The sequence below is a fragment of the Crocuta crocuta genome, unplaced genomic scaffold, assembly GCF_008692635.1.
Source record: "Crocuta crocuta isolate KB4526 unplaced genomic scaffold, BGI_CrCroc_1.0 scaffold431, whole genome shotgun sequence".
In the NCBI taxonomy this organism is placed as follows: domain Eukaryota; kingdom Metazoa; phylum Chordata; class Mammalia; order Carnivora; family Hyaenidae; genus Crocuta; species Crocuta crocuta.
The window spans coordinates 3,212,095-3,225,783 of NW_027528859.1; the positions used below are offsets into that span (position 1 = coordinate 3,212,095).

A 13,689-nucleotide genomic window follows, 5' to 3' on the forward strand; every position below is an offset into this window, starting at 1 on the left:
TGGGGCTCGAACTCATAAACTGTGAGATCATGACCTGAGCCGAAGTCAGATGCTTAACCGACTAAGCCACGCAGGTGCTCCTGTTGTTCTTTCCTTTAGAAAATGTCAGTGAGGACAGAGGGTAGTTGGGTTTTAGTGTTGTGATCCTGTGTCTTTCCCTCTCCCTCTTTTGGTAATTATAGTGGTCTGTGAAATCCAGAATACTGGCCCTGAGGTTTGCTTTCTCCTTCCCATTTTACAGATGGGGAAACTAAGGTCCCAACAGGGAGTGTGACTTTGCCAATGGTGCCCAGTTGGAGAGAGGAAGGGATTAGAGTTTGGGTCTCACAATCCCCAGGGGAACTTCTGGATGTGGAAGACCCATCACGATCAGCAACATAATTCGTGGGACCCACTCCACTAAAAAATAAGAATTCACATGGGCCTTCATTCAAAAATTATTGACAGTTTCAAGATGGCAACAGAGTGTGAAACCAAGTACAGAGCCCTGTGTGATGGCAGAGGCCACACGTATGTGTAGCTGGCCCTGGGCACCATATATGTCAAACTCCTGAAGTACTAGCATGTAAAAATAAGAACCTGTCATACTAAGCCCAACAAATAGAGTGCTTTGGACTGGGCCTTTGAAACTCCCTGAAATCCTCACTTAGGGCATCTTCTCTGCTCTCCCCAGCCCTTTGCACAGAAGCTTGAGGTCAGATATAAAGAAGCCCATAGGGAGGATTATAGAGGTGAGGCCACCTATAAACCTACAGGAAGGAGGCAAGGCAGGCGGAGGTTATTTGGGCTTTCTGTGTGTTCTTGCCCGCCAGTGTTTGCTCTGGTAGCTCCATATCTCCAGGGAGAGATGTCGTGTGTGGCTGAGGTCCAGGGGGTCTGGGGCCACCTGTCACAGGGTTGGGTGGGGCAGGCGTTCTGACTGGAGCGGCACGCTGGTGTAGAAAAGCCTGGGCCAGGCGGATAACTGGATTGGTACAAATGTCCAGGTTTCTCAGTCATGGCTGTCGGTCAATACGCTAGCTAGACTTTGCTCAGTGGGTTATTTTTGTTTAGGGCAGGCTGTAACCCTTCTCTCTCTGCCCATTGGCTGTGGTAGAGTATACATATTTGACCTCGAAACATGTCTGGAAAAAGCAAATCAAGGACTGTGCTCTACTGGAGCACATGGGAGTGTGGGCATGTGTGTTTCTGGGGACATTTGTGTGCATGCATGTCTAGGTGCAGATGCACATGGTAGGCATTTATCTGTATATCTACTAAATACTTCAGTGATGCTTACCTTTGCTGTGTGCATGGTTCTAAGCATCTGACAATTTTTTAAATGTTTTTATTTATTTTTGAGAGAGAGAAAGCGAAAGAGAGACAGAGTGCGAGTGGGGGAGGGGTAGAGAGAGAGGGAGACACAGAATCCAAAGCAGGCTCCAGGCTCTGAGCTGTCAGCACGGAGCCCGATGTAGGATTCAAACTCACAACCTGCAAGATCATAAGCCAAAGTCAGATGCTTAAGCGACTGAACCACCCAGGTGCCCTAGCATTTTACAGCTACTGAAACAGTTTCCATAGTGAACTCCTAGGGGGACATCTTAGTATTATTCATGCTTTATCAATGAGGGAAACTAAGGACAGACAGGTCAGGTAAGTCATATGGTTTGCCTAAGGTCATGCAAGCCAGTAAGTGGCCAAGCCAGGAAGTGTGCTTGTTTATAGTGCCCTACTGTGAGAGGCCCCTTATGGGCATGGACATTAGGCTTCCCTGTGGAGAGAAATGGCCCAGTAGACCCTCCCTGGATTCATTACCTCCCTGACTCATCTGGCATTTGCTCGAACCCCTTTTTGCTATGACTAGACAAGGGAAGGGTGGGGATGGAGAGAGCCAATCAGGCCACCTTGCTGTTGAAAGCTTCTGGCACTGTGGCAGCACTTGAGGGTTTTCAGGGCAAAGGCCACAGCGGTCTGAAATCATCACATGTTCACAAATTAGGCATCTCTGGTTAGGATACAGCAGGGCGTCCAGGTCTACAGAGGGGAGACTCTGAGGCCATGGAGCATCTGTAGAACAATGTGTTCCCTGAGCGTGAAAAGCTCAGTGGTCCTGTGTCTTCTAGTGCATTGCCCAGGTCCTGGAGGGCTTGATCAGAGAGAAGCCTTGTGGACCAGCAGGTGACAGGTGCTGTGTTTTACTGTATTTTTCTAGTCCTTTTTCTATGCACATAAGCAATTTCTCTTTCTCCCTCTTTTTCTTTTTTTTTTTTGGTGTTATATTTTAGAAAAGTGGAATCCTCCTAAAAGTACTCTTTTGAAATCTGATTTTTGTCACTTGCTGAGATGCCAAAAAGAATTTTCTCTTAATCCATAAAGATTCCATAACTTCTTTGCTTGCTGCATAGTGGGTGTCCTCAGGTAACTCATTCCATCCTAGGATGGGTATTACCAGGTCAGAGTTTTTTCCCTTCTGCACTTCTGGTTGTGCCCTAAGCTATATATGTGTGCACACAGGAGGAGATTCATTTTTAGATTGTCTTACTGGAGGCCACTTATCTGTCTATGGGTGGGAAGCCAGTACCCCGGCTGCGGGGTGAGAGATGCGGGCACGCTGTAGTGCTGTGATGCCCCATCAGCCAATCGTGAAGAACTGCGGCCTGTCCACACACGGGCTCACTGTGGTGCTGTTGCCCCGTGTGGCCTTCTCAGGTACTCATGTGGTTCACCAGCCTGCCCATTAGACAACAGCTTTTCATGGACAACAGCTGCCATGGCGGCATTTGGTTCCTCAAAACTGGTTTTGTCTGGGTGCTTCTTCGGGGAGCTGCCTGCTTGATCTCTGGCCCAGGAGAAAATGACCCATGGGACTTCATGTAGGGGGCTACCTGCACAGAGAAGGGTGGCTTGTGGGGATAGCCTGATTCCTAGATTCAGTAACAGTCCCCATTGTATTTGCAAAACTATTGTCTGCTCAGAATCCCCAGAGGGAGATGGAACAGGGTGATCCTTCTTCCCCATTACACAGATGAGGAAACTGAAACTCAGAGGAAAGCAGTGAGCTGGGCAGGTGAGGGGCCAAGTGGCATAGGAGCCTAGGTCCATCTGACTGGCCCTCCTATTGCTTCAGTTGGGTGAACTTTCCAGGTGGGACCTCTCCTCTGATCTCACTCTTTCTCCATGAGGCTTTTCCCCAGCCGTAGGCAGCTAGCTGATACTGTCAGGCCACACCAAGTCCCCCCAGCCCCTCCAGTCTGACCTTCTCCAGCGGGCTTGAACCCATATCTGCCCCGAGTCTTCATGCAGAAGCTGGGATGGGGATAGCCACCCTTCCCGCACACACCAGAGGGGCCAGGGCCAGGGTCCCAAGAGCAGCCTCCAGTGGTGACTCCAGGAGTTAGTGGGTGTTGCCCCCCTCCCCCCACCCCCAAGCTCCCTCACTCTCGGTAAAGTAATTCTGAGGAATACCTTGTGCATGATTTCCTTGTTTCCCTGTTGGATGAAGTTCTAGTTGCCCAGCTTGGTAGTTGACTTGATTATCCAGCTTCTCTGCTGCCTTTCCTTCCCTGGCCCATTTCCATACCCCTCATAAGTTTCAGGTCCCAGATAAAGGGCTTGCACCAGAGTCCTGGCTTCAAGGTCTGTGTCTGGGGGAACCCAAACTAAGGAATGCGCCCTGTGGCATCTCAAAGGTGAGAACGGCATCCTTTTCATGTTCTCCATTGCCTCCCACCCTTGCCGACAAGATGTGCCAGCCATTATGTTACCGTTTGGTCCATCGACTCAATCTCCTCCTGCTCCAGGAGGAAGATGTTCGTCCAGGGAAGGAGGGTGAACTCAGTCTCGGAAAAGGTAGGCACCTGCCCAGAGCTGGTGAGAAGCCAGGAAGCACTGAAGCTCGAACCTCTGAATCCAGTACCTCCCTCAGCATCCCTGCCTGCCCTGGCTCCTGCCTGGCACACCTTGCAGGGGCCCTGCTGCACGCCAGGGCTGACCGTGGTATAGAGGGAACCGGCTCCAGAACCTGCCTCCCAGGTTTGGCGAAGCAGACAGGTGTCTGCATAGCTGCAATTCAGGGCAGGCTGTGAAGGGGCCTCACCCGTGCACATACTCATCTGCTTTGAACAAGCCTGCTGACTATCTCCTGCCCTCCCCAGGGAGGTAAACTGATTAATACTGCCCTCCCTGGGAGATTGGAGGCTCCATGAGGCAGGGGTACAGGCCTGCCTTTGCCCCTTGCTGCATCCCAACTCAGGGTTCATTGCCTGGCAGATTGTGAGGATGGGGTAAATGTGACTGAATGAGCCCTTGACACCGTTACAGACAGGTTTGTTGTTGTAAAGCTCTGTCCGCAATACCTTTCCTGTACATTGGAAAGTGGAGTACATATGAGAAGTGCTTTGGGGTTCAGGGACAGTTTCTTAGCCTAGAGGTCTGCATGTGAGAAAGAGTTAATTGAGGCTTGATGGCATCATTTTAAAAAGTGAATCACCATTTATTACTGAGCACCCACTATTAAGCGGAATATAATTGGGAACCCTCAAATCTGGTGGTGGTAATTACGGCCAAGGCAGCATGTCTTCAATAAAAAGGCGCTGACTTTTGGGGGAGGGCAGCTGTTTAGTACTGCTTGTGTCTTAAGATGCTCTGGCCTGCCTTGTGGCTCTTGTGTTAGAAATGTGCATGCATCATCCTAATGGGATCCATTCAGAGAAAAGTGCCCCTTCATTTAGTATGGATCCTGAGGCCACTGTTGCCAATCATATGGGCTGCACCCTGGCCTGAGCCCCTTCTCTGCTTAATCTCAGCTCTGGGAACGGAGCTCACACAGGCTGGAATGACACCCCGCCCCAGCCGCTCCTGCTCATCTCTACGCCCTGCATGGCGTTTAAAGGTACCATAGCTCTTAGGAAGGCCTTTGGCTTCTAGGCTCTGCTGTTTTGCTTTACATACTTTTCCTGTGAGAACATTGGAGAAGTTGTTCTTAACTGTACAAAGTCTTCTGTTACCGTGAGAAAGCCTTACGGGCATTCCTGATCCTTTCTCAGGAAGGGAGCAGCAGAAGGGACGGGCCTACCAGAAGTGGAAAAATAACTTAAATTCAGTTGTCCGAACCCATTTTAGAAGCAGATAGGCTATACGTACATAGGTCACCAACTGACAGGTTCTCCTGTGGTTAGAATTTGGCGGGAGTTTGGTTTTTGCTACTCCAGTAATGAGCATTCTCTTCCTGGATATCCAGGTGACCTCCATAAGCCCCTTCCCCTCTCCAGGCTCAGTTTCTCCCCCCATAAGATGAGGGGATCCATCAGGCTAGATGACGGTTGAGATGACAATAATCACACCTGACATTTCTTGAGCACTTGCTGTGTGCTGGCCCATTCTAAGTCCATCACTTAATACTGGTCCATTTAGTCCATATCCTGTTGTCAGTTTAGAAACAAGGCAGCTGAGGCATGGAGCGGCAAAGGACTTTCAGAGCCATCCCTGTGTCCCTGCTCCAGATGATATGTTCTCCTACCCTAAGTGTCCTGCAAAGGAAAGAAGAAACTCCTGCTCTTACCCCTCTTCACCCAGGGCTGGTCTGAGAGCATTTTCTAGGCAGTGACCCCAAACCCTAGGAGGAGCGCTTGTCCCGCCTGAGCAAGAAACTTGCAAGAAAGGACTGTCTGGGAAGCTACGTGGAAGCTGATGGGGTTTGTCAGGGGGCTGGGCAGTGCTGAGCCAGAGCCTAGGGGAGGGCAAAGGGAGGCTCAGTGGATGCTGCCCCCCTCCCCCCAGGGCCCGCCACCCACAGGGAGCTGTCTTGGAGGGGGGTGGGGAGATGATGGATGGATGACATGGGTGTTGGTCCTGGCAAGAGGCACTAAGCTTTTCCTAGGGGTGGGGAGAGTGATTGTGCAAATTGACAATGTTAGGAACGATTTTTTTAGTGTATTTATTTTTTTAGTCATCTCTATACCCAACATGGGGCTCAAACTCAAGACCCCGAGATCCAGAGTCATATGCTCTTCTGACTGAGCCAGCCAGCTGCCCCATATTAGGGATGATTTTAAGAGAAATGTTAGATAGCCGTATAGGTACTGCAGAAACAATGTGGACCTGTGTGTTAGGAAACGCTGGGTTGCCTGTTTGGGGCACTGACCTTTACCACCCCTTCTCCCCAGGGTCTCCTGCTCCCCAGTAAATTCAGTGTTTTTAGACTGTGGGTACTGATACATATTGGGATTCCATGTGAGGTTTCCCTTACACAGTTCCACACATAAAAATTTGAAACCCATTGGACTTGGATTATCTCCCAGGGCTCTTTCCACTCTGACCTCACATGTAATGACACTGCAGACCCCTGGGTGCTTCTGTCCTCAGAAGGGATGCAGTGAATTCTCTGTCTCTGGCACTAGCTGAAGGCAATGAAGAAATTCTAGGATTGAGCTATTTCCGAGTTCAAAATAGAACCTTCCACTGCTGAGAGATGCTGAGAAGCCAGTCCCTAGCACTTATCAGCAAGCTTCTGAGGTAAACACAGGGCTGAGCTGGGCTTCACTCCAGCAGCCTCCCACCCGGGATGCAGAGCCTTCTCGACGGGGTTAAACCGAGGGAGGGTGAGGAGTGTGTATGTGACTGTGTGTGTGTGTGTGTGTGAGAGAGAGAGAGAGAGGGGCTGAGCAAGCAGGGCTGAGAGGAGCTGACAGAGGCTGTAATTTGAAATGCGTTTTTCCCAACAAGTTGGAGCCTGCAGGTGTCTAGGCAAGCAGCTGTGGCCGTGGGAGGGGCAGGACTGGAAAGACCAGTGGAGACCACTTGAAACACCCCTGGCCTCCTGACATGCGGTGCAGGTAACCGGCTGGTCCATAAAGAAGCGTGTATAATAGAACCCCCAAGGTTTGCACAAAGCAATGGGTGGCGCCTGCTGGAGGAAGACTGCCCAAGTGACTGATTTATGAAGTCATGAACTCCCTGCCACTGGAAGCACTTGACCTCCAGGCATGAAAAGAGGGGCTTAGAAGTTGGGGGTACTAACTCTGCATGGCTGAGTCGGACCTCAGAGGAAAGAAAGGGAGCCAGTCCTCGGTCGTTGTGAAAAAATGCTCCCCTCCATCTGACTTCCAGGAGTTGCTGCTGAGTACTACAATGTAGCTAATTAATCTTCCTCAAATTAATTTCTTTACCATGTCAGAAATGATTTATTGGTACGTCTGTAAGGAGAGTTGTCTGTGATGGTGAAAGCCAGGGACCGGGAGAGGCGAGCAAGGGGGTGCTTGCTTGCGTCTCCACAGCCCCGTGTGTGTCCCAGTCTGGTTCTCTGGACCGCTCAGAACTCTGGACACGGTCTAGAGACAAGGAGCACATTCCTGCCTCCCAGCACACAGGTGGGGTGGCCCTGAGGGTCCCAAGAGGTTCTCTTCTTTATAGCCAAGTGCCACCAACCAGGAGGTACATCTTACCCAAAGCATAAAAGGAGAGAAAAGGATTGTTCACAAATATTTTTCTTTTTGTGGTTGAGAACTCTGACAGCTGTTGTCCTGCCTAATTGCAGCCAGTTTTCTCTGTCACCATTGGGGCCTTGACGGGTTCTTCTCAGGTCTCTGTTTTGTCGTCTTCCCTAAATCACCGCCGCTTGTGAGCGGAGACTCTGCCCAGCACTTAGCACCACCCTGGGCCCCCAGAAGATGCCCCCATAGCCTTTTCTTTATAAACTGCTGACACATTCCCAAATCATCTTAGTGTTTTCTCTTCATAAACATTCGTGTGAAGCTGAGAAGGCAAACCATCTTGCTCAGTTCCACAGGTGAACTGCTGAAGCTGAGAAAGAGAAAGCAGGCTGCCCAGAGTTACCCAGCAAGGCTGTGGCCGAGCCAGCTCCACTCCAGAACTCTGTAGGGCCATCCCTGCTTGGTGGTGTCCTTCCTTTCTGAGGTGCCACTGCCTTGTCTGTATTTCCATAGCCCCAGGCAGCTGCCATTGGTCAGCCTGGAGCTTTGGAAATACCGCCTGCCTTGGTCATGGTGGGGGTTCTGTAAACAGCCACCTATCTAGGCGGTTCTGCAGCTGAACTTCTGTGGGACAGCTGGATCTGTGCTAAGAAAACAGAGCAGCTGAGCTCTACCCAAAGCAGACACCCACCTTGGCACCTCTGCTTGGACACTGATATGATAGGAAGTCTGGTTTTCCACGCAGCATGTCCCTTTATGGCTGTTAGATGTCCTTTCTGACTCCCTGAGCTTGCTTCTGTATAATTTCTGGGTCTCTGCAGAATTTGTCCACTGCCTCTTTCCTGGACAGCCTCCTGGTCATTTGAAGCCCTCTGCAGACCCCCACATTCCTGTTTCTTTACTGTCATCTCTTAGGTGGCATGGCAACAGAGCCTCCATCATGGGGGCATCATACCTGCCAGGGTCTGTGTCATGGTGAATCTCAAAGGGGAACCAGAACTACAGTCTGCCCTGTCCCCTACTGGGGGACAGTGGCATGGAGACTTCTGGCTGCTGCTACCATCTCATGTCCTGCATTCCATTTGGTCACCTTCAAAGAGCCCTGATCTCCACAGTGAGAGAAGGAGCCAGGTTGCCTTGGGTGCTATGTGACTGTGAACCAAGACAAATGGCCTCAGGCTGTCCTTTCCTGTGCCCCCCACTCCTCACCCCCAAAAGAATGGCAGGCCAGTCACACACCACATTGTCTTTTCAGCCAGGTGAATGATGTGTGTTGAATTTTGAGAGTCTGCACCCACTGCCTATAAAAGGCACAAGAGTATGTCTCCTCTTAGCTGTTCTTTAAAGTGGCTCAAATGCTCAGGGACTTGGTCTTAACACAGTACTCCTGACCTTTCTGATGTGTGCCCTGCACTTTGCAGACATATATAAATGCGGTGGAGGGAGCCACAACTTCAGCCATCACATTTCCAAAGAGGTCTGTGGTCTCCCAAACTGTTAAGAAAATTTGTATAGTTTTAATGGCAAACTGATGAGGAAATGGTCTGACTGGGACCAAGGGAACCTGTAGAACATTCCCAGGTGTATTCAAATACACTTTGCTCTGGGGTAGAAGTCATGGGCCTGGAAAGGACCCAGGACCTCATGGGGTGCTGCCCCCCTCACTTCCCAGGCAGAGAAAAACTGCACAGAATGGGGGAGACTTACTTGCCTCATTGAGCTGTGGCAGCCCAATGCCGTCAGTTCCCATAGGCAGCAGAGCTCGTGGAAATGACCATAGGCTCGGAGGAGGTGCCTATGGGGTAGAGGGGCAGCACAGGTCACCCACTCCCAGAAGGTGGTGGCTATTCTGCCTCTCTTATCACTCCTTTCTGTTTGTTTGTTTTTAAGGCAGGGATGCCTCACACATTTCAGCAGTGGCTACTCTCCGCATCCAGTCAGCCTTTCCTGGGGTTGTGTGATCTCCTGGCAGAGTTTGCTGAGAACCATGTTGACGCAGCCTAAAAGGGTCTATTATGCTCTGAGACAGAGAACCTTGCACATCCTCATGACCCAATCTCCCCTCATGGGGTGGGGCAGGGCAGGGTCTTGCCTGGTAACCCTGCCCCCCAGGCTCTGTTGCTTAATCTGGGGCCAGCCCTCAGAATTACATGGGGAATGCCATTACCTATACGTCTTAGATTTTGGAGATGGACCAAGGCATGTTGGGTCATCTCTTACTCTGCTTAATCCCCAGGGAAGAAAGCAAGAGAGAGCTGCATTTAACATTGACTTTTTGCCTCAGTTTAATGAACAGGGCTGAGAAATACCTGGAGAAAGTGAAATTCCAGAGTAATATCTGGAGGTTTAGTTTTAAGTTGGTGGGGGAGGGGGCTGGCTCTAGCTTAAAGCCTCTCAAACATTCCTGGTAAGAATCACCTGGGTTACTTATTACATATACAAGATTATTGGGGCTAGGGATCTGTTTTTTTTTAACAAGCATTCCAGGCCATTCCTATCTCCAGGCAAGTTTGGGAAACAGTTTATCTACTGTACCAAAAATAGCCTATGAAAAGAGTGCTTTTTTTTTAAGTTGAATTTTGCATATAACACATTAATAAGTTTTCCTTATTTGAAAAATACTTTAACGTTACAGACAAATCTCCTTTGATTTCCTCTAACCACTCAATCTCAGGCCTTCCCTGTCCCTAGAGGAGGTATCTGTTTAAAGTTTATATCTCCCTGGGGATGCCCAGCTGGCTCATTCCGTAGAGCACATGACTCTTGATCTCAGAGTTGTGAGTTCAAGCCCCAGGTTGGGTATACAGATTACTTAAAAAATAAATAAATAAAATCTTTAAAAAAAAAAAAGTTTATATCTCTCTGGATCTTTTCTTTACATCAACAGAGCTTTCTGTTTCATTTTTCATAAGCAGGTATCATGTTATATTTATCATTCTACAACCTGCTTTCTTTCCATTCAAAGCTATATCATAGAGAACTATGTTAGTGCATATAGAACAACTACTTTTTAAATTTTTTTATTTAAAAATTTTTTCAATGTTTTATTTCTGAGAGAGAGACAGCATGAGGAGGGGAGGGTCAGAGAGAGAGGGTGACACAGAATCTGAAACGGGCTCCAGGCTCTGAGCTAGCTGTCAGCACAGAGCCGGATGCGGGGCTCGAACCCATGAACCGTGAGATCATGGCCTGAGCCGAAGTTGGACGCTTAACCGACTGAGCCTCCCAGGCGCCCCGAACAACTACTTTTTTAAAAAAAAACCTGTTGCATAATATTTCATAGTATGGAACTAGCACAGTTTATTTAGCAATTCCCCTATTGATGGCTATTGCAAGTGCTTAGAGTTTCTCATTATTATGTGCTCCCGTGAGTGTTCTTGCCCAGCTCCTGTGCACATTTGGGAATAAATGCCGAGAAGTGAAATTGCTGGGTCAATCCATGTGCAGTTTTGGATTTTCATGGGCTTTGTCAATAGCTGTCCCTTCAAAGAGGCTCTGCCAATTTACCTATCCATTGAGAGCCTGGGGAGAGGACCCAGCTCTCCCCACAGGTGTGGCTGTCTAAGCAAAGCATATGGCCATGTGTGGTCAAGTGGCAACACCCATCTTCCTCTAGTGTTTCCCTTTGGGTGTGAACAGGAAGACTACTTCCTATCACAAAGCAAAATTCCCAAGATAAAAACACCCAGGCCTCAGACTGCTGGAAGGGAGGGACCAGTTTCACATAGCAGTGTGTGCAAACCAGAAAAGAGGCATGTGGAGCCAACTGCCAGTCTGCAACCAGCTCACAGAGCCTTGTCAGAAAGGCAGCAAGCATGGTGGGATTCTGAAACGCTCTGGGTTGCAGTGGGCTATTACAAAATGAGAGTTTAAAGCAGGTCTCTCAAGGACCCCCTTGACCCTGCTGCTTTATGAGCCTGTGAAAGTCCTTTGGGGCACTGGGCTGACCTGAGGTCTCTAGTTTTGTTTGAAAGCAAGAAAAGCCTTGCCTAGGGTTTAGCCATAACCCTCTTCCTTTTTCGGAGATGGACCAGTACACCCATCCCGGGAGGCCAAGAAAGCGAATGTGGCCTGCTGGTTGGACAGGCTCCAACAGCCAAGCCTTTCTGCTGCTACTCAGTGTGAGACCAGTAGGTTGGCCCCCTCTCAGCTCTGTGCCTGTGGGACCGTGAGCAGGCCACATGAAGGGGTCCGATGCCAGTCAGGCCTTTGCCAATCCAAGATCGAAATCAAGGAAAACTTCTCACGTGCCCAGGTGGCCTGACCTGCAGAGAAGTCCCGACTGGCTCCCTTTGAGTTGAATTGTTCTATTAGATTCAAGGACATTTTAAAGCAAAGTAGCATCAGCCCCAGTAGGAATCCAAGCCCACATCTGGGGCAACTCCTTCCCTTTTTTTTAAAAGAAAATCAGCTGTCTTCCCCCAAGCCCCCTGCCCCCCCCCCCCCCCCCCNTCCCTCTGGGTAACTGCCTGCTCAGCTCTCCCAGCACCTGGTTAAACTTTTACTCCAAAAACCAGGACATGATTTTGCAAAAGGTCAGACAGCTCAGTTAAGTGTTTGCCAAGTTACAGGTTGCTCAAACCTCAAATTCCCTCCCCTCCACCATCCTCACTTTGAAGTTGGAAAGCAAATTGATTAAATATACATTTTAGGAACCTTCCGATTTGCTTCTTAAACTAACAGAATTCTAAACTTTTTTTTTCTAATGGAAGGATTTTCAACTGTCAGCAGGTATAACTGGAACCATATGTCAGCAGAGACCAGGGGCTTTTCCTGGTTTTAGGATTTGTAAATTCTTATTGAAACGGAAGTAAGCAGGGCAGGCAGCTGGGGGCCCCCTTGACAACCTGAGCTCAGATCTCGTTTTAATTAGAAAATACAGATAGTGTCTGCTGAACTGAAGGCCTCCCAGAGCTCCTGTCCCTGGGCGAACAAAGATTTGGTTTATATCCTGCAAGCCTTCCCCGTTTGCAAATTACAGGGCACTTCCGAGAGGAGCTGGAATGTTGATTTCTAGATTACTGAGACTTGCAGCCCACCCCCTCCCCTGTCTTCCCCTTCCTCAGCTAATACCTCCAAAATGATTTGGTTTTCTTAGGGAAATATTTGCTCCCTTTCTGGACTAGACGGAGGGTGTTCATGTTGAAAAGAGACAGCAAGGGCGTGTGGAATAGATGTCATCCACAGCAGGCTCATGGTTTTCTGCATTTGGACTTCTGGTCCCTTGAACTCTGAGACACAAATACCCTCCACCAGATCAGCCTCTGAGCTGTTCTATTTGACAGTGGTTCACGTGTATAATTTTCTCCCTAATGTATTCTGCAAATGGTAGAGTAGAAATATCAAATGAAAGACATTGCCAGACCCAGTGTTCTCCCCACCCCCATCTTTCCCCTGCCTGGTGTCATTTGAGCCCAGGGAGTCTCAAGAAAGGAAGGCCACGATTACAATGTCAGCATCTGGAAGTGTCCCCGCTGGGACTCTAAGCCTGCCCCACAGCCACAACGAAGTGGTGGCAGAGCAGTGGCAGTGGGGTCACACATACTCAGATGTCAGGCGCTCCAGCCCTGGGTCATTCACTGATAAGCTTGCTCTTGTTCAGGGAGCGGTGACTGCTGTGTGCCATGCCTCCCCTCAGCCCCCGGCCTCACGCCAGTGACAGTGCTGTTGCCTGCTGTCCCTCCGCGGGCATCACATTCCTGGCAGCCGAAGGTCACTTGCTCACTCTGCCAGGGCTGCTGCCACAAGCTGCCATTTACCAGGCAGACAAAGGGGGATTTTCCCTTCCCCTGGGTTTATAGGCCCCTCAAATGCCTTACATTCCAGGAGCTGGGAGAGAGAAGAGGCTCCTGTGGTTTCTAATTAAACCCACAATTTAAATAACAATTCATGTAACCCCAAGGGTTGAGAGAAATGCTAACTTATCCCCTCCCCAGAGGCAGCTGGGTGGCCCTGGCTGGGAGGCTGAGGACTTACCCTTTGCCAGATATGACCAAAGGGGCAAAGAACTCCACGGAGGTCACAGCGAGTTTGCAGTGGGGCTAGGGTGCTGTGACAGGGAGTGGGTTTCCTCGCTAGTAAGTGTGCCCCTCCATGAAGCTTAGAAAGTAAGAAATAGGAGGGGAAACGGCTATGCTTACTTTTAGCCCAAGAATTTTTACCCTCCTCCAGGGAAAATATGGAACTTTGTCTCTGAAGTGTTCAAATCCCAGATTCTCATGTGCTCCTAGGACTCTCTTCCCTGCCCCCACTGCCTACCCCAAGGTGACTTTGTCTG

At 49.5% G+C, this 13,689-nt stretch overlaps 1 protein-coding gene across 1 annotated transcript in view; it reads left to right on the forward strand.

Moving 5' to 3' along the window:
* The window catches only part of SHB (SH2 domain containing adaptor protein B), a 135,471-nt gene that overhangs the window by 36,259 nt on the left and 85,523 nt on the right, over nt 1-13,689 (forward strand). The gene's annotated exons all lie outside the window — the stretch shown is intronic.